This window comes from Camarhynchus parvulus, chromosome 2, assembly GCF_901933205.1.
Source record: "Camarhynchus parvulus chromosome 2, STF_HiC, whole genome shotgun sequence".
Classification (NCBI taxonomy): domain Eukaryota; kingdom Metazoa; phylum Chordata; class Aves; order Passeriformes; family Thraupidae; genus Camarhynchus; species Camarhynchus parvulus.
In genome coordinates, this window is record NC_044572.1 from 73,011,554 (window position 1) to 73,030,345 (window position 18,792).

Sequence of the window (18,792 nt, forward strand, 5' to 3'; positions counted from 1 at the left end):
TTCACTACAGTAAGAAATTCCAAATATACCCTAGGCTATGACAGAGATTATTGTAAAAAACTCATGCTATTACAGAGATTAATGTTTGGGTTCAAAAGGAATCCAAAGAGTAAGCAGCAAGAAACTTCATAAAGTGGTGTTAAAAAATAATACGGGAAAATATGCAAAGCTTAATAAAAAGTAAACACATTCTTTATGTTACTCTATGGCTATCCATTATTATCTGAGCTCCATTTACACTTTATACCAAAAATTATATTCAATCTATTCCTATCACTGTTGCAGGTAATTTATATAGGGTCAGGGGATCTAAGGGGAAAAAAAAAGACTAAAATTCAAAACAACTCCTACTGTTCTTTGGTATGACAAACCTGTACATAATTTCTCCTCCCTTTTTAGCTCTGCTGTGGGAATAAAAAGACACTTAAGGCAAAAGAAAAAGCTGGGCAAAAAATAACATCCCAAATTCTGGCTACGTAGAACAGAGTGAGAAATTTATAAGCCAGACTGGCTTCAAGAAACGAAAATAAAGTCTAATTGAATGTCTAAATAAAGTCTAAACTGAAAACAGAGAAATTTGAATTGTTGTCTATGCCTTTTAAAGATTGAAATGTGGGGACTATATATTATTATAAACCACAGCTGAGTCATTAGGAAATTATGAAGTCATATTAACTAACTAAAATCACAAAGATACATTACAAAACCACAGGAAGCAGTGATCGCAATTTATGTTGTATTCTCAGCTAAAGATTTCTGAACAGCTATTAACTACAGTACTTCCACCCTGATGAAGTCTTTCATTTTTTTCCAGTCCCCCTTCCTTCCTAGAAAGGCAAATTGTGCCAGAACACTTTTCCAAGTTAATTACTTGCTGAGTGAAGCACACTCACAGGCTGGCTACAGCTTGTCTCTCTATTTTTGGGTGCCACACACCACTCCAACATGTTGAACAAAGTATTGAGTCTGAAAGTATAAAATGTAAAGCAATACCTTCCATTTTGCACACTAAAATACCAGGGAAAACAAAATGTAGCTTGGAATCTACAAGTGAAATTGGAATTTGCCAATTTTAATCTACCTGAACACTGTCATTTTCCTAAAAAATGTTGCAAGACCTTAAATGACTATAAGTAACTAGTGTCTCAGTTTTCTCATCACTGAAATATGCCATTTATCATCTACTCTGTATTAGAGTCAATGCATGAATTGGTGGATAGTGAGTGTTGGGTTTATTTCAAAATTTTTTGGTGTGCCAAAGAAGGTATGTCACAGCTGTTGAGGTTAAGAAACATCTGCCAAAAATTATATTTTAAATAAATTTAAATTGTTCTATAATGGGAAGATATTAAGCGTGTATTATAAAGAAATTATCTTTAAATTCTTACATTTATTGGAATAAAATAAAAGCCCCCACAAAAATAAGGTAATTATTAATATGAAATGAAATAATAATGAGATGCCATTTGCTTGAGTTGTTAGTGGGGTGATAAGATCAAAATAATACAGATTTATACATATAAAAATAATTAATTTTCCAACAGAAAATTAAAACACATGAACATGTCATCAGTGAATTCAGAGGCTTTCTTTGAGAGAACAGTGAATGAAACAACCTTATTCCTTGCTGGAGAGAATAAATAGTTTGTAAGTGTGTAAAAAGATAAAAAATAAACTGGACACCTGCAAAACCCCCTTATTTAAAATATCTAGTCCTTAAAAATCTACTTCAGTACCATTTTCAGAATATCTGGCAAAAAGCCAGACGTATTGAGTTTAGTACTGTACTGAAGATAATCAAAATTCAGAACTCAATTAATGTTGAAATATTTTAAACATAAGTTTCACTACAGTGCTATTTAGATAACAAAGGCAGGTATAATGGTTCTGCAAGGTGATAGAATGAGTCTTGGAAGAAATTGTGAGTCTGCAAACATAATAACATAGAAGTTTCTCTGGGTTATGAAATACCCCAGGCAACTCCCTGGAGCCTTGAAGTAGTCAGGAGAATATTTTGGTCTGTCCTTTAAATTTCAAAGGTTTTTGTTCTGCAGAGAGAATAGAGTTTCACAAATTGCATTTTTTAATGAAACACTCTTTATCTTAAAAAAATTATCAAGCAGTTAGTATCTTCATACAAACCTATCTCAAAAGACCTCTCTGACTGAATCAAGAAAGGAGGGATGAAGGTTGCCCAGACTGTTACTTATCCAGACAAAAGTGAAATTATAAGGAGATAAACATTGGAAATTGTTCTAATTCTTTCTCCTGTAAACACAGACCACAAAGAAAAGGAATTTTTGTCTGCAGGAAGGAACAAATGATTGGGGTGGAAACAGGAGACAGAATGGATGCACACTGCTGTCAATAAGCAACAGGCAACTAACTACTCCTAATAAGGATATTTAGCATGCCTTACCTTACCATGGATATAAAAAAGGGAGAAAGAAATTAACAGGAGATAAAATTAGCCAATTATCCTTCTGCAAGAACTTTTGCTCATAGAACCATGACAAACCCTGGTTGAATCCAAATTATCCAGACTGCCTTTTCTCCCATGTATTCATGTAGTGACAGAACGTATTCCACAGCACCAATGGGTGCAGTTTAGAAGTTAGGAAATAGTAAATAACAGTTTTATTGTCTACTTTTATAAAATATTTACAGACATTGAGCTGCAGAATATGGTAGGATTTTATGAAGATATCCATGTTCCAAGTACCTCTATAATTTGGCACACACAAATGAATGAAGCATTCCTCTTCAGTGAAACTGCTTTGGCTGCCTATAGCAAACACATCTGAACACAATTCTTCTTAATGAAATCACAAAGCAATCTTAGCTCTACTTGTATTGCAAAAAAATGATTAAAATCTCAGGTTTCTGGTTCAATACAAATGCCATTTTTGTTCATATTTTTCTGATTTGTGGTGAATGGAAGGATCCTAGATCTCTCTTCATCGATAACCATGATCAATTTTTCCATGCTAAGAAAAAAATTATTGTTTCATTAAACTTTAGGTAAAGAACTGTAGATCTTTGTTTGCTAATATGCCCAAAATCTTTCATAGGCCTCTTTAAGGGCTGTGAAAGAAGTCATCAAATACAAAAATTCTCAAACAGACAATTAGAAGTTTAATGGACCAATAGACAAATATTGAATATTGGATGTAGAATGCCTAGCTTTTGTATTATGTTTTTCTTGATAGTTTAGAGTAGATAGAGAATTCAGATGGGATCTAACAAGTGCCAAGCAGAGTGCTATAATTGCTCCCTATGGTGCCCTCTCTGTGCCCCTGTGAATATCTCCAGGCTGCCAGGGCACACAGCTGGCTTATGCTCAGTTTGTGTTTGCCAAGACCTCCAGACCCCTCCCTGCAGAGTTGCTGCCAGTCAAGCAGTCCCCAGCCTGTGTCCCTACACAAGTGCTTCCTGTCCCAGAGTAGCACTTGTATTTCAATTTTCTCTATCCTCTACTAAGACGACAATTTTCATTCCTTTGTTTTGGTGGTGGTGCATTCAGTCATAGGAAATATAATAATCCTGGCACCACAGACAGCCGACGTCCCAGCAGACAACCAATACTGGGACACAGGTTCTGAGGAGAACAGACATGTCTTTCAAAAGGGTTGGTTGTGGTTCTACATAGGATGTGGAAGATGTCTCTTCCACCTCCTGAAGAGTGATCCACAAGCCGCAGACAGCTGAAGGCCAGACTCTTTGTCAAATGGTTAAGGCAGGATGGGTCAATTGTGTTTCAGAACTACATTCTTATCTGTACTATTTTTACAGGAAAATCTAAGTGACTACACTGGCAACATTTACCCAAAAAATGAATCTCCCTTTGAGGGCAGAAAGGCCTGCATGACTTTATTAGCATGAGGTTATTTTGAGAGTACTGTGACATTTATTTAGGAAATATTTTTAAGGTTTCCTAATGCTTATAGTTTCTTTCCTCCTAACTTGAATTAATGACAATAAGAACCACTTTATCTTAGAAGCAGATGAAAACAAACAGAAGAACCTTAACAATTAATTTTAATTTTTTTTAATTTTCATTTTTTAAATTTTAATTTAGGTGGTGTTTGTTTGTTATAGAGGATCTGTGTACAGGGTCTTGTTGTATTGGAAGTAACTTTCTTCAGCACCTCTACAGTTCAACATTTTAGATTTGTGAGTAAAAGAGTGTTGATAGCATAGCTGTTTTAATTATTGCTGAACATTATTTGTAGAGCATCAAGGCCTTCTCTGTTTCCCACTCTGCACCCCACCCCAGGAAGTAGGCTGTGTATCAGCCAGAGCTTAGGAGGAGAAGGAGCTAGAACAATGAACCCAAACATACCAAAGGGATATACCATACCATATAACATCATGCTCACTTATAAAACTTGGGTGGAAGGCTGAGTTTTTCCAAAGTAACCTTTATTCAGAGACAAGTTTTTATCAGTCTGCTGTCAAGGGGTGGTTTGTAATCACATTTGCATCACCTTTTGGATTTTGTGTGCCTTATTAAAGTGCCTTTACCTCGATCCATGATTTTTTTCTTGCATTTGCCCTCCTAGTTCTCTTCCCCATCATCCTGGAAGTGGAGAGTGAACAACTGGCTGGTGGGGGCTTAGTTGCTAGCAGGGATCAATACCTCATACTCTGGGACCAAACAAGTTCTGTTTCTGTAAAATAGGATGCATGCGTAAAACAGATGTTATATCATTCTATGCACAAACATTTTTATGATGCAGTCAGCTTGCCTTGATCTGAATAATTTTGAATTTTCTTTATTTTTCAGATATATCTTTTTTTTTCATTATCTTAGAAAACATTTTTGTGTTTTTCATAAGGCATCTATGTATTAGTTGCAGTCATCTGTGTAGTCAGAAGAATTGTAGTCTTGATCTCTCAAGTACCATATAATTTCCTGAAAATAAGAATCGCAATTCAATATCTTGTAGGCATTTTTAAAGTACTTCAACTACAGAAAACAAGACAATATATCTAAGTCTTTATCATGAACTTCTTTCAAACTTCTGGAGAATGGAATTAACATTCAAAGATAAGACTAGACTTGACACTGAGGTGTTTTATAGTTTTATGGTCATTTGAATTGGAAATGAGAAATATTTATTTTCTAGCTTAGAAAGGGTGTCTCATGAGGACATATATATTTATAAGTGTTCTTAACTTTAGAGGTTTGAAATGTCGTAAAGTAATGAAAGTCATAAGCTCTCCACTGGTGGAGAAAATAAGCCTTATGTTATGTATTGGCATGAGATCTAGCTGTTATGTAGAATTGAAGTCAAATAAGAACAATTTTCCATCTAATTCTTAATCTTGATTTGGGTTTGAAATTCTTTCTGAAGTTTCACGCCCCTGACCACAGTGACAAGACTGAAATTTAATGATAGGTCAAATTATAGCGCTTTCAAAATGAGATTTAAAAACCTCAGAGAACAGTCAAAATACTTTCCAAATGTTTTCTAAGGCTATTGATTCCACAGAAGGTGACATATCCCTCTAATATGTTTTCAAATCAATGAAATTTTGTAAGACACCTTGACATTTGCTTCAGCAATATGAACAGAAGTTACAGGGTAATCTTGCCCATCTTTCTTACCAGTGGAATAGTTTTCAATCTAAATGAAGGCTAATTTATTCCTCTGTAAACTCAATATTCAAATAAATTATATATATTTGTCCCCAGACTGTGTTCTTCCCTGTTTTCATTTTGATTTACTTGGCTGCTCTTTGATGTGATTTGCACAAGGTTTGGTAATTCACTGACACATCATGTCTACTTAGTGCCATAGTTCAAAGATTTTCCACAGCGGACAATTTTCCAGAAATTCATACTTTAACCTTTAACAACTTCAGATATGAAGCAGTAATTTGGATTGTTTATCATAAAATATGTAGTTTTATTAATAAAACCATAACTGAAATTCCATCCACAATTTGCTTTCTGTTGTTCAGAGATCTTCTTGATACCATCTAACAGGGAAATAATGTTTGTTCAAATGATGAGTACAGATTAAACAAACATATTTATCTTTTAGAATGATATTTGGAAGTCTTCCCTTGTGAAAGAGGACATTTTCATTATTAAAAAAACAGAGGAAAGAAGGTTTCCAGAGAGGGAGTATATCAGAAGGTGTCACCTGCTAGTAGGTGTTGTGGGTTTCAGAGAACACTAGTCCTTCTGAAGGTAACCAGGAAAGTGCCTGCAAATAATCCTTACTGTCATGTAAAATTCAAAAGATAAAACTGTGAAACACTAAAAAGTTGGAGTGTGGTAAAAGTTCCCACTAATTAAAAGAAACCTGTACAGCACCAGCGACAGGATTTGTGTAAGGGAGTCTCATACATTAGGGCTATTCTTTGGTTCTTTTTCTAGGAACTAAAACCCATGGGTTGTCACTTCTCAACAGAAAGTCATCAAGGCTATTGGTGAGTATAATACTGGGGCTTTTTTCTACAGAAAAAAATCTTCCTTTTCTGTTGACTCTTTATAATTGATTCTGGTACCTAAATGTCACAGTCTGAACCAGCATCACAGGACGCAGAGCTGCACTAGTGTAAAATAATTAAAAACTTGTGTATCACAGAGCTTGCATTCCAACCTTTAAGCAAGAAGTATGAGAAGAATAAGATAGAAATTATGGATACGTTCTGCCCTGGAAGTCAATGATTTTGAAACATTAACTATCTAAATAATGTCATATTTCCTGGAGAAAATTTTGACAAATGAAAACAAAATAAATTAAAACCAATTTGTTTTTTGACAAATAACGTTGCGACACATGGACTTGCACTTAAATAGTGCTGAAGCTGTTTATTGTCAGTGTTTAGCCAGAAAAAAATGGGAGATTATTCTTAATCTTATCATATGTTCCAAGTGATTTTTGGTAGTGAATAAAGAATGGTAAGTAGAGTGAGAAATTGTGATTGATGCCCTTAAAAGTGATACTTTTTTTAGGCAAGTTCTAGAAAGGTAAATTTGAGGAAGAAGCTGTAAACAAGGAAGTATTTATGGCCTTGGTAACAAAGAATATAAATAAACTTTGCTGCAGGGTTTTATATAAATCCCAGGGGGGAAAAAATCAAGTGTAGGTGGTATGGTGCTTCAGTACCTAGACAGGAATTCAGCTTTGCAGGTATCCATCAAAGTTGTTTCAAAGGTATTATTCGTGAATTAATGATGATATACAGGTGGAATTGTATGTCATTCAAATGATGATGTCAAAAGAAAATAAGAATACTCTGGGTGGATAAGAACAGTTCAGGATAAGTTTTTAAATAAAGAATGTGAGAATAAACTGAAAAAATATGGTGCATCCACTGATCTTAATAGCAGAAGAGTAAACAGACATGAGATGGTTATCAAAAGAACAAAAGAGAATTACCGTTAAAGAGGTCAGTAGAAGAATATGCTTGAGACAGAAGAAGAAAATAAAGATATTAGAGGAAAGATAAGATCATTAGAAATGGATGGATAAATCAGGTGTGAGAATTGAAGCAAGAGATAAATACAAAAAAGTCCCAGCAAACCAAACAAACCTTGGGAAAAAACCCTTATGAACCACGTAAAACAGTGACTCATCAGATGAATTAGCATTTCTTAAATGAAAGTCTTTCCCAAAACACCTTCTAATTAATGCTATAGAAATATACATATATTCAGTTTTGAAGTCTTCTAAAATTTTCCGAGTGGTGATCTTTGAAATTGTGTGATAGGCAATGCTGCCCATTAAACCCCTTCCCGCAGTAACAACCACTCCTTTTATGACTCTGTCTTCATAGCTGACCAAACCCTTACCTTTAAGATCATTTTAATAGAGTGGCATTGCTGCAAAAAAGAAGTGAAAATGCTGGAGGGCAAAGTCCACGTACAATGTGACTTCAATTAGGTTTCTGGCCAAGGCATACTTCAGCTTTCACTGAAGTTAAGAGAAGACTGCTACTGATTACAGAGGAATAGGATCAAAAATGCATGACAAGATGAAGATTCCATGAGATCTCTTTGACCTCCCCTCCCTTTAATAGAGGGGACAAAAATCATTATTTTTCTTTTATGCTTATGTTAAGGTTTGGACTTATTTTCATAGATTTTATAAAGTAAAGATATAAAATGGAAAATAATACATTTTGTTACCTCTGCTTTGTCAGTTTTTTTCCTTCTTGCTATTTCACTAGACTAGAAAAATCAGTAGGGAAAAAATTTAGAAGAGTCTTGAGAAAAATGAATCTTAGGTGTCATTTAAAAAAATGCTTCTCTCTCCCCTTTATTTTTTTCTCTCTTCTGCAAATATTTCTTTTGTCTATTGCATGGTAGGAAGGTGGTTGAAATATTGGCAGCACTTTCCCTGCATGGAAAGAATTAGGCATGTGTGACCTCTCTGCCCTCTTTGCTGAGTTTAGGAAAATGAAAATTCCTCTATCTTATGCCTTTTACTATTTCCTGAAACAGCTGCCTCTGTTGATAATTGAATATAAATTAGAGAAAACTTTTCAATAAAGTGGTGTTAATCAAGAAATGAACGGTCGCTTGGCAATGTCAGAACTGGTGGTCAGAAAATTTGCCATTTTTGGAGGTATACTTGGACTGTTCCTTTCTGCCAAACCATGGTGATCAAGAATTGTACAAAATACTCTCTTGAAATGAGTATTTCTTTATGGCTTTTTTTCAGGTGAAAAGGCCTTCTGGGCTTCTGATTAGATTAATGGCAATTGATTTATCAACAAACAAATACATAAATAAAGTAATAAGAATAGTGAAGTTATCTGTGGTCAAAAGTAATTAATATGTGGATTGTTGGACATTATCAAGATAAGCTGTTTAAAATGAAGTTTCTTGCTGATTCTTTAGCTGTACAACCACATAATGCTTGATTCTCCTTGCAAGACACAGACATTAGAAGAAAATCAGCTGGAAAAACAGCTAGTCAGTTTGCTAGAATCACTTCTGTTAGCTCAAGAATAGAAGAAAAATCACCAAGCTATTAAATATGGGGAAAGCCAGACGCGGTAGGATGAATTGAAGATAATTGCAGAAGCATAGGCATCTCAAAATGCCAAACCTAAAAAATTCTTCATTTCCATCCATCAGGCTTTCTATTGTCTGCGTCATTATTTCCATATCTTCCAGAATACAATATATTGTGATGAATTGTTGTGTCCTTACTTTCTCCCTGCTTGCCTTGCAGCAAGCACTAAGTGGCTTCACTACAGGGTTCGAGTGATGTGAGGACAAGACAAGGTAGCTTGTAATTTTCACCTGAGTAAACATGTCAAAGTAAACTCTTTTCTCCTTCAAGACTTTAACTTCCACTAGTAACTCAGATTAAAGCAACAAGCACCTTTGCTTTCACTGAGTTTTAATGTTGTATCTTGATTCCATTGAACTTAAAAAGAAATACAAAACTTTATATTTTAGTTCTGTGAAAACCAGAATTATTCTGAGGTAAGAGGTTCAGCACAGTATATTAAAGAGAAGAAAGTATCCCTGTGTCACCTATTTCTTGGCCTCTATTTTATTTCCAAGCTGTATTTATCTACTTCTCTCAAAAAAATTGGTGTCATTTACTGTCACCAAAACAATCACAAGTTGAGCATTACAGCTTTGCCTAAATAGCAGCTGAAATGAGCTGAAAATACTACTATGAAACATATTCATTTATGAGGTGGTGCTTTACAAAAGGCAGGCTGTCAACTTTGTCCTGTAGTCACATTTGAATTTGAAGAGAACTCAAGTAGAAGAAGAAATGAGAAGGGTGAGGGAGAAGTAGGTTAAGATAGCAACAAATATGAGGAAGTCTGGGATTACATAGGGCCAAGTAACTTCTATACAAGAAAGGATTTTTTTTCCTACTACATATAAAATAATTTGGCATAGAGGAGTAATTTTTAAAGCTGTTTTAGTGACAATAATGTCTTAAACTGTGGCAGTACAGATAATTATAATGCCCCATACTTATTTAAATAAATAGAATTCTTTATTTAATCATTCTGACCTGAGACAACTAATAGCTGTAAACCCTTCTAATTGCTTCCCTGAATAGGATTACTTTCACCTGACTGAGTAAACTGACATTTTACATTCCCTTTTACAATATAACGTGATATGTTCTGTTCAGTGCTGCATTTCTAATGTCCCCTGTCTGAAAGAAGCATATTGTGAATTTCATTCAAAGTACTAAGGCAGGTGTTCAAGTAGATATCTCAAACTAAAAGAAAACACAACAAAAGCTAGGATTTAACTTTTGATGAGGAAGGAGAGGCGAAGAAACCTGTCAACTTGTGCAATCCTTAATAATCAGAATAACACAGAAGCTATATAAACTCACATCAAATTCATTCACCTAGTATGCAAACTTTATCCCAAAGTATTTTTTTTTTTAGAGTCACAGTTTGCATGAAGAAAAATCATACATTGTCTGCAAGGATTGTCTCTGCTGAATGAAAATGCCCAGATGCAAATCCTGATGCTACTGGAGTGGTAAAAACATAGAAAATACAAAGACCAGAATTTATGATATATTAAACAACTGTTTGCAGTTGGAAATTATGTAGGTGAGGAATAGAGAAAATATTACACATATTTCTCAACAATGCAACTCAGTTACAATAATTGAAACTGCCCTTGACATTTAGAATTAGGTTTGGTTACTCAATATGTAAAAATACTAACTTTTCCCACCAAATCCTTACAGAAGAAAGAATGGATCTTATTCAAGAACTTGAAATATAAGGTAGAGAAAAAGTCTTCATGTATATCAGTTTGTGAAGGTTACATATAGCTTTGCACAACTGAGTCATCTCACAAAGTCAAAGGAACAGCTTATCTTAGAAGCCTAACATTTGAGATTAAATGCTACCTTACTCATATGTAAGGTGGCCCACATCTTTCTTAAAGTTCCACATCCAAAAAATTATTGCAAAATCTTTTTTTTGGAGGAACTTTTGTAGAAGCTGCAACTTCTTCCATTTTAACCCATTGGCTACAATGTTGACTCCAGAGAAAAACAAAACAGAAGGAATGAAAAAATAAATGGAGAAAAAGTCATTTCAGATAAAAATAGGCTATATTTAATGTATTCTCAAATCCAGAGAACCTGTCCAGTGGCAGCATATGATCCACATGTTCAAAGACTGTTGAAATTATTTGAAAGCAGTAAACTGTTATTCAAGTGAATGAAACCCCAAAACATCCTTAAAAAATTGGAGGTTAATACAGCAGAGAGAGGAGAAAACTTGGCTCCATAACAGTAATATATTTTTTTTCTGAGCTCTGGTGGAATTAGAATTTCAGTCAGCGAGTTTAAATATCCTTCAGAAGATTTTCAAAATTAAAAGTGATCTCAAAAAAACCCTTTACTGCATTAATATGTAAATGTTTTTCAGGCCTTCTCATGAGACACTCATTACAATTTTTCCTCTCTAGCCCCATTGCAAAAGACTTTTGCTAGTTTAGAGTCAATGTAAATATTTTAACACCAGTTCTTACTTTTTTAAATATAAATTTTAGCACTATGTTTTCTGAAAGTGTAATGCTTGATCTTTTGACAATTATATCACTACAATAATTTCTTCTTCAAAAGCATAAATACGCACTTCTGATTTGTCCAAACTTCTTTGAGAACTTTCCATGAAAATATTTTAATTACAGAGAAATACAAATCAAAGGCATACTGGAAGAAAATTTTGTTATAAATTATTTATCACAATTTAAAGATTTGTATTATGTAACTTCAAGCTAAACTGAAAATTAAAAATCCCTACTAGTTTTGGGTTATTTGTATTATCTGGCTCCTTTGTTAACTCAGAATAATGGGAAAAAAAATAAAGCATGCTGACCAAATTGAAAAGTTTCTACATCTGATTTAGATTTTCAAGTGTATCTTTTAGTTCAAGGCTGAACATTGCATTATACTGCACTAGAAATAGAAGGTATATTTCTTCAAACACTGTAGATGGCACATTACTGGTTTTATAAGGTGATTTACATTTTAAGCATGTAGTAGGGGGATAGCTACCTCTGTAATCTCATATTTGGGATGTTATATGCAATTTAGACAAAGAGATATTCTCCTGCAGACCCATCCAGTTCTGTTTGTTCAGCAGTGCCATCCCATGCAATTTTATGGTGAAATAGATGGAGTTTTCCCTGGAAAAAAGCATCAGCTGATTTCCCAGTTGATTATAAGATAGCTGGACTAATGAAATGGTTGCTGAAGGCAGAGTCACAGATGCTGTGAGAGGAGCAAAGGAGTAAGAATGGTTTGCTAGTGAGATGGGAACATATATGCATCTAGTGGATTAATCAGAGCTCTACTGGCAGCAGAGTCCCATATTCCAATCTCTTGATTCATCTGTCAAAGACACTGATAAACAGTGGCCCATGGGAATGTCACACCAGAGGGAAGAGCAGAATCAGTGTAAAGTCATCATGCCATTTAATAGCACGTTAGAGAATTTGACATCTCCATAAACAAGGTATTTATTTATTTTTGAAGGTTAACTATTGATAGGTTGCAAAAACAAAACTTTTAAATATTGTGAGGGTAAATATAATATATTCAGTGTCTTTAAAATATTCTAGATTGGTTAAGACTCCTTTGGTGAACAACTGACTTTTTTTTCTGTTAACTTTGCTTGATATAAAAAATTTACTTCAAATCAAAAGTAATTTCCAAGGAATGTTTCTGCCTTCTGTATTTTTATTTTAGTTTTAATTTAAAAAGTTCAAAATGTAGGAAACAAAAAGTCGTTTTAAAAAGTAGCAGGATTACTTTGTTAAATAATTTTCAAATTTGTATTTAAAAGAAAAAAGTTTTTGTCTCATCACTTAAATTTTCCATCAATATAAAAAATATTAGATTACATTTTGATGGTCAAAAATACTTATTTGAGTGTTTTTTTGGTAGAAAGGCATAGTGTAAGTTCTCCTACCTCAATGAATTAGCCTCCCATATTTTTGCTCATATTAGGAAGCTGCGCTAACACTGGTGCTGTGCACACAGCTCTCGTGCACTCGGCAGAACTGATAAACGTGGCACACACCATCCACAGTCAGACATGCCATTCACCATGCAGCAGCAGTTTGGCTGTGTCTGAGAAGCCTTGGAACTGGAATAAACATACCGCACTGCTGATCCACTTGTGAAGAATAACACTGAAGCAGCCAGTCAAGCTGTAGCAGATGTGACTACCCTAACAGGCTTCAGGATGCCAAGAAAACATGGACAAGGGACTAAAACTTTTGAATTTTGTGTGGTTTTTTCCTCACACAGACATAAACCTTGATACACTCTTGTTCTGCATGCAATTGTCCTGAGGTAACTATAAAAAAAGAGAAAGTGTGCATCAACTTAGAAAACACAAGCAAAGTTAAATAAAAGAAACATAGATTTCTGTTTCTCTCCCACAAAGAGGCTCTGAGTTTCCCATCATCACAAAAATAATGCATTCTCTGTCAGTTATTGACATTTCAGCAGCTATCATTACAGTTTATCAGGACTTACATTCCTGACATAAGGAACACTATACAGAAGTGCTCCAGTGCTGGGTAAAAAGATGGGGTGGTTTGAAGAAGGATTTAGTACAAGAATGTGATCACAAGTGGGAAGGAGAGAGGAGCAACACTGATATTTTAAGGAATCTGGACTTGCTCTGCATGATGCAGTCACAGTGCACACTAAAACATTTGAGAGTTTCCAACTTTTCTATTGGGGAATTCACTTCTTTTATCACCTTATAGTCCATGGCAATGCTACAAAGTGCTAATGTGCTTAGGTGATAAAGCATTAACCAATGAGTATTCAGGGAAGAACTGGCTGTCAAGTTACCTCTTTAAAGTTTGATGTCTAAGCATCAAGTTTTCATTAATTCATAAATAAAATAATGCTTCTTGAAGTGTATGGACTGCTTTCTTTGGCCAGTGTGAAAATTGTCCTCTTCTGGCAGCTATCTGCTCACTGTGTTTGCTGTATTCACATTGTGATCTTGAGTAGTTATTTGTTTTCCTTCCTTGTTTTTGTAAAGGTTTGCATCTTGAGAGGGGCTGTCCTGGAAGCCAAATAGCTGAATCTTGTAGGATGCATCACCACATACCTTCATTGTAATATGTCTCCCTGGATTCTGTTAAAAACATGCTATCTGATTTTCTGATGTACTGGAAGACTGAAAAAACACCACAGGATAACAAACAGCCCCCTCACACACACATTGCAAAGGCTCTGAATTTTCTCACTGAGAGATCTGAAAGCATTGCATGCTTGCACACCACACAGAAGATTTCTCAGTCTATCTTCACTAGCATCCATTATTTCTTCTTTTGAAGCTCATGCTGAGTTAAAAGACAGTTTTTTTGTGTAAAAAGGCAATAATTAATAACATATTTGTATATGAGAAGAGAGTTTTATTATCTTGAAACAAGTAATTAGATGGGAAGCAATGATAATGTCACACTGACAATACCAATGTGCATAAAAAGGAGAAAGAGCTAATCTTTCAGTGTCAAACACAAACCTGTCATTTTAATGCTGTACCCAATACACTTAAATATTAACACTATCATCATGCGAAGTTTATATTCAATTTTAAGTATATGCTTAATATATTTATTTAGTATGAATTTACTTATTATTTTTCCATGCTGCTTTGGAAAATATTCTGTAATATCATACATCAGTTTCAAAGAGTTGAAAGAATAGCTTAATTTATAGCCTGAAGCTATACAAACTTGATCATGTCAGTACAGCAGTCAGGAACCAATTTACCTGCCCTTTGAGAATTCTTGACGCATCAAAATTTTCCCATTTAAAATGAGTCCAGAAAACTCAAAATCCCTAAAATAAAGCCATAAGAGCCAACTAATCCTCCAGCCCACACCCAGTTTAATTTCATTTTATATTATATTTATTTATATATATATATTTATATTTCATTTTATATTATATATATATATATATTTCAATATTATATCTTGCATAGGCAACAAAAACAACAACAGCAACAACAACAACAAAACCCCACACTACTGACGGTTGTTTTAAAATTATTCTTTTTTACTTTGGTAATTTTCATTCACATCATCGCCTGGCTTTTAATTAGGATCTTTTAATACCAAGAAAAACCCCATCCCAAATAAAGAAATATTAGCACTATTATAGTCAGTTCTATTTACTAGATCCCCAAATATACACGGAGAAGAGTCATGGAGAATTGATTTCTCACCAATAAGAAGATGAGAATTCTGCATCTGGGTATGTACTTTAAGGCAATTATTGAACTTAAGAAACATCACACTCAGACACGCACACACAAAAAAAATAATCAGAATACTATTAATTTCTTATCTAATTATTAAAAATCTACTGTTACTCTACATTTTTTTGTAAGCCAAACTCATATCCTTGGATTTGTAATTCTAAAAAATGCATTCATTCTGAGAAAGATGGGGGAATCTATACTATATATTCAGTATTAGCAAGTAATAATCATGCTAATACTAAATCCTAAGCAAACAGTTCCTTAAGTATAAGAGAGACAAAACCCTGTTATTTTCTACAAAGATATGGAGAATTGTTGGCAGTTATTTTCCTGTTTGCCCTGTGTTTATTATTTACATTTTGTGCATTAAAATCTTATTGTGTATTAAAAATGAATTAGTGAACTCAAACCTTATGGCAACAGAGGAACACAACAGAATGAAACAGAAACTGTCAAAATAAAGCAAATCTGCACTGAAGCCCTATTAATCTGAGGCTTTATGACTGCCTGCTGCTTGTGCTAAGATGTCAACAACTGAAGTGTTGTAGGTTTGGGATATTTTTAATCTCTAAATGCAACAACTATCAATCAGAGGAGAAATTACATTTGACTAAATGAGTGTGGTTCTCCTTTGGGGTAAAGGAAATGTGTCAGAATTTTCACAGAGGCTGGCATGGTGTCTGGGCTGCATTAATTTATCTTGGAGGTCTTTAATATCTCCAGAACAGTAGTTCACACAGACCACATGCTTTTTCTGACACACTGAGCAATTTCCCAGGAGACCTTGTTTTACTCCACAGTACCACAAACAGTTTTAGGCAGCTTGACACAGACTGGGTTTTATCAGTGGTCTAATTTCTCCAGGATTTATATTCTCCTTAACTCCAACACGGGTATTTGTCCTTGGGATAAACTGCACATAGGTGGAATTTTTAATAAAAAAAATCGTTAGGATTATGAATGGCACTGTGGTTAAAATTGTGCTGATAATATATGTTTTAAAGCTAATCAGTAACATGTAGAATATTATCAAATTCTTTTCTCACTCTCCCTGCATCACTAACTTGAAAGAAGAACAAATTCAATTTAATCTTTTAAGAAGCTTGGCAGAAGGTATATAAACTGAAAGACAACAAGACAAATAATTTAGAATTGATAAAAGAGAAGTGAGCCTTGAAAAAAATCCCAGAGGTTAGTTTTAAAGGGATACAACTTATACTAGGGGAAATCTAACAGCCCCTGGTAAGTCCCCCACTGATTCTGGCCACAGGTCTGAAGAATAAACAATCATCTCATTTTTCCTGACATGAAGGACCCTTTGGGTACACTAGTTTTGCAGCTTAGCACAAGAAAATTAATTTTGCAATGCAAGCTCTTCAGACTCATGCAAATGAAATTCATTTAATTGAGCCCCCTTGTTAACAGTCCTATAACTGTTTTAGTGCGCTATGAAACACTCATTTGGAAACTAAAGAGCAGCAGACTGGTTCTTAGGGCTTAGACACAGGAGAAGAGAGTGCAGTTCCCCTCATACCTTCTCAGACAGAAAAGAGTGGAGCTGTAGGAGGAAAGCAAGTGTTGAGGCAGGATAACACCAGGGATCTTGTTTGAAGGGACCAACAAAAGAGTGGCTGCTCCTTTTTTAATCACAGAATCACAGAATATTTTGAGTTGGAAGGGACCCACAAGAATCATCAAATGCAGCTCTTGAGAGAATGGCCCATACAGGGATCAGACCCACAACCCTGGTGTGATTAGCACTGTGCTCCAACAAACTGAGTAATCTCAGAGAAACTGAGCTAATTTTCCAGTCAATGTGAAAGGAATTGACAGGCAGTATGATAAGATCATGACTGAATCTGCGTATTTTATGGCAAAGAATTGTTAATGGTACACTGTATGAATGCTGAATGCAGTAAGATTACAGCACAGGCATTTCTTTTATTCTGTTGATTACTTACACTCTAAGATTTGCTCAGAGTCATTTTCATAAACAACTGGATAAGTTTGGAAAATTACATTTACAACAGAAAATCAGCAAACCCTATGTCAAAACAGTAAAATGACACCGCTATATAAAATGCTTTGTTATCTATTTGAACAGCTAAGAGTGCCTCAAACCTGCCGATTTCCTTAGTACAATACCCTCAGCTGTGCTTGGCTCGAGAGGATAGAAGAGAATCACCATATTAACACCAGGTACGCTAATACATCACTTTATCCTCAAGGCAATGCTGTAACTTTTATGTGTATGTTGAGGGTGATTTCTTAGTAGGATCTGGACAACAATGAAGTTTGAAAATTTGTATTGAAATTTGAGAAATAATAATTCTTAATAATTCTTTAGTCTTAATGTTAATTGACCACAACATCTGCAATCAAAATTACAGACAGAGTGAGTTTTCAGAAATAACTAAGGCTATTAAAAATGTTATACTCTTATTTGTAAGAGATAGAAATTATTTGTTAACAAAATCAAGGAAAAATGTTGCTGGTCGCTTAATTATTGCAAAACATTACTTGGAGCTTGTATTGCTTATACCCATATTTTAACGTTTTCAAGAAAGATGGTTTGCTTTGTTTTGGTTTTTTTTTAAATTAATTTCTTTAATTTTTCATACTGCTACAGCAGATGTAGTTTTAATTTTATATTTTCTTCCTTTTTTTCAAAAAACAAACTTTTAAAAGGGATATGCACAACAAGTAAGGTCAGAAACACTACCAGTTAACTTTTCTGGCTCATCATCTGGCTAATCATCTTTTCTGGCTAATCATCTTTTCTGGCTAATCATCTTTTCAGAGTAATGACTTTGGATATGTTTTATTTTAACTCCAGTAACTTCATGAGTTTTGCTCTTCGGGTGGGTGCATGCTTCTGGCCATTCTTTTAATTAAGTAAGAATGTTTCCTAAAGACAGGAGGGCCCCATAGAGAAAGAAATGGGAAATTGGTAGGATTTGTATATATTCATGTGAGTGCTGTGATTTGCAACTTGACAAAATGTGCAAGTCAATGGAAATCTTTTATTATTACTTTACCTTCAGACTAATGTGTGTAACAGTCATTAGACCTCAATGCAGTGGTTAGAGCTGGGAAATACTGAATGTCTCCTGAGAAGATGGAAGACAACTCAACATTGTCAAAGGTGTGCTCCACTTTTGCAGATGGTCTAATGATGTATGAGGTAAAAAACACTCATTTAGGCACAGGTGGTACTTGTACTGCAAAAAGATAGCAGCAACAACAAACACAAGGAAACCAACAAAAACTAGCAAAAAAAGCCCCCAAAACCCCACTGCTGCTGCCAGCAAAAAAAAAAGAAAAAATTAAAACAACACCAAAAAACCAAAAAATGTAAACAATACTCTCCTTCCCACCAAAAAACCACCACAATCAAACATAAAGATACAAAATATATCCACAGGAAAAGCTCCTGCTGCTCAACTGGTAGGCAGTACGCTAAATTTCTGCTGTTATGTCAAGGAGCAGAGGGCATACACTGCCTTCCCACTAACCAGGGCAATGTGG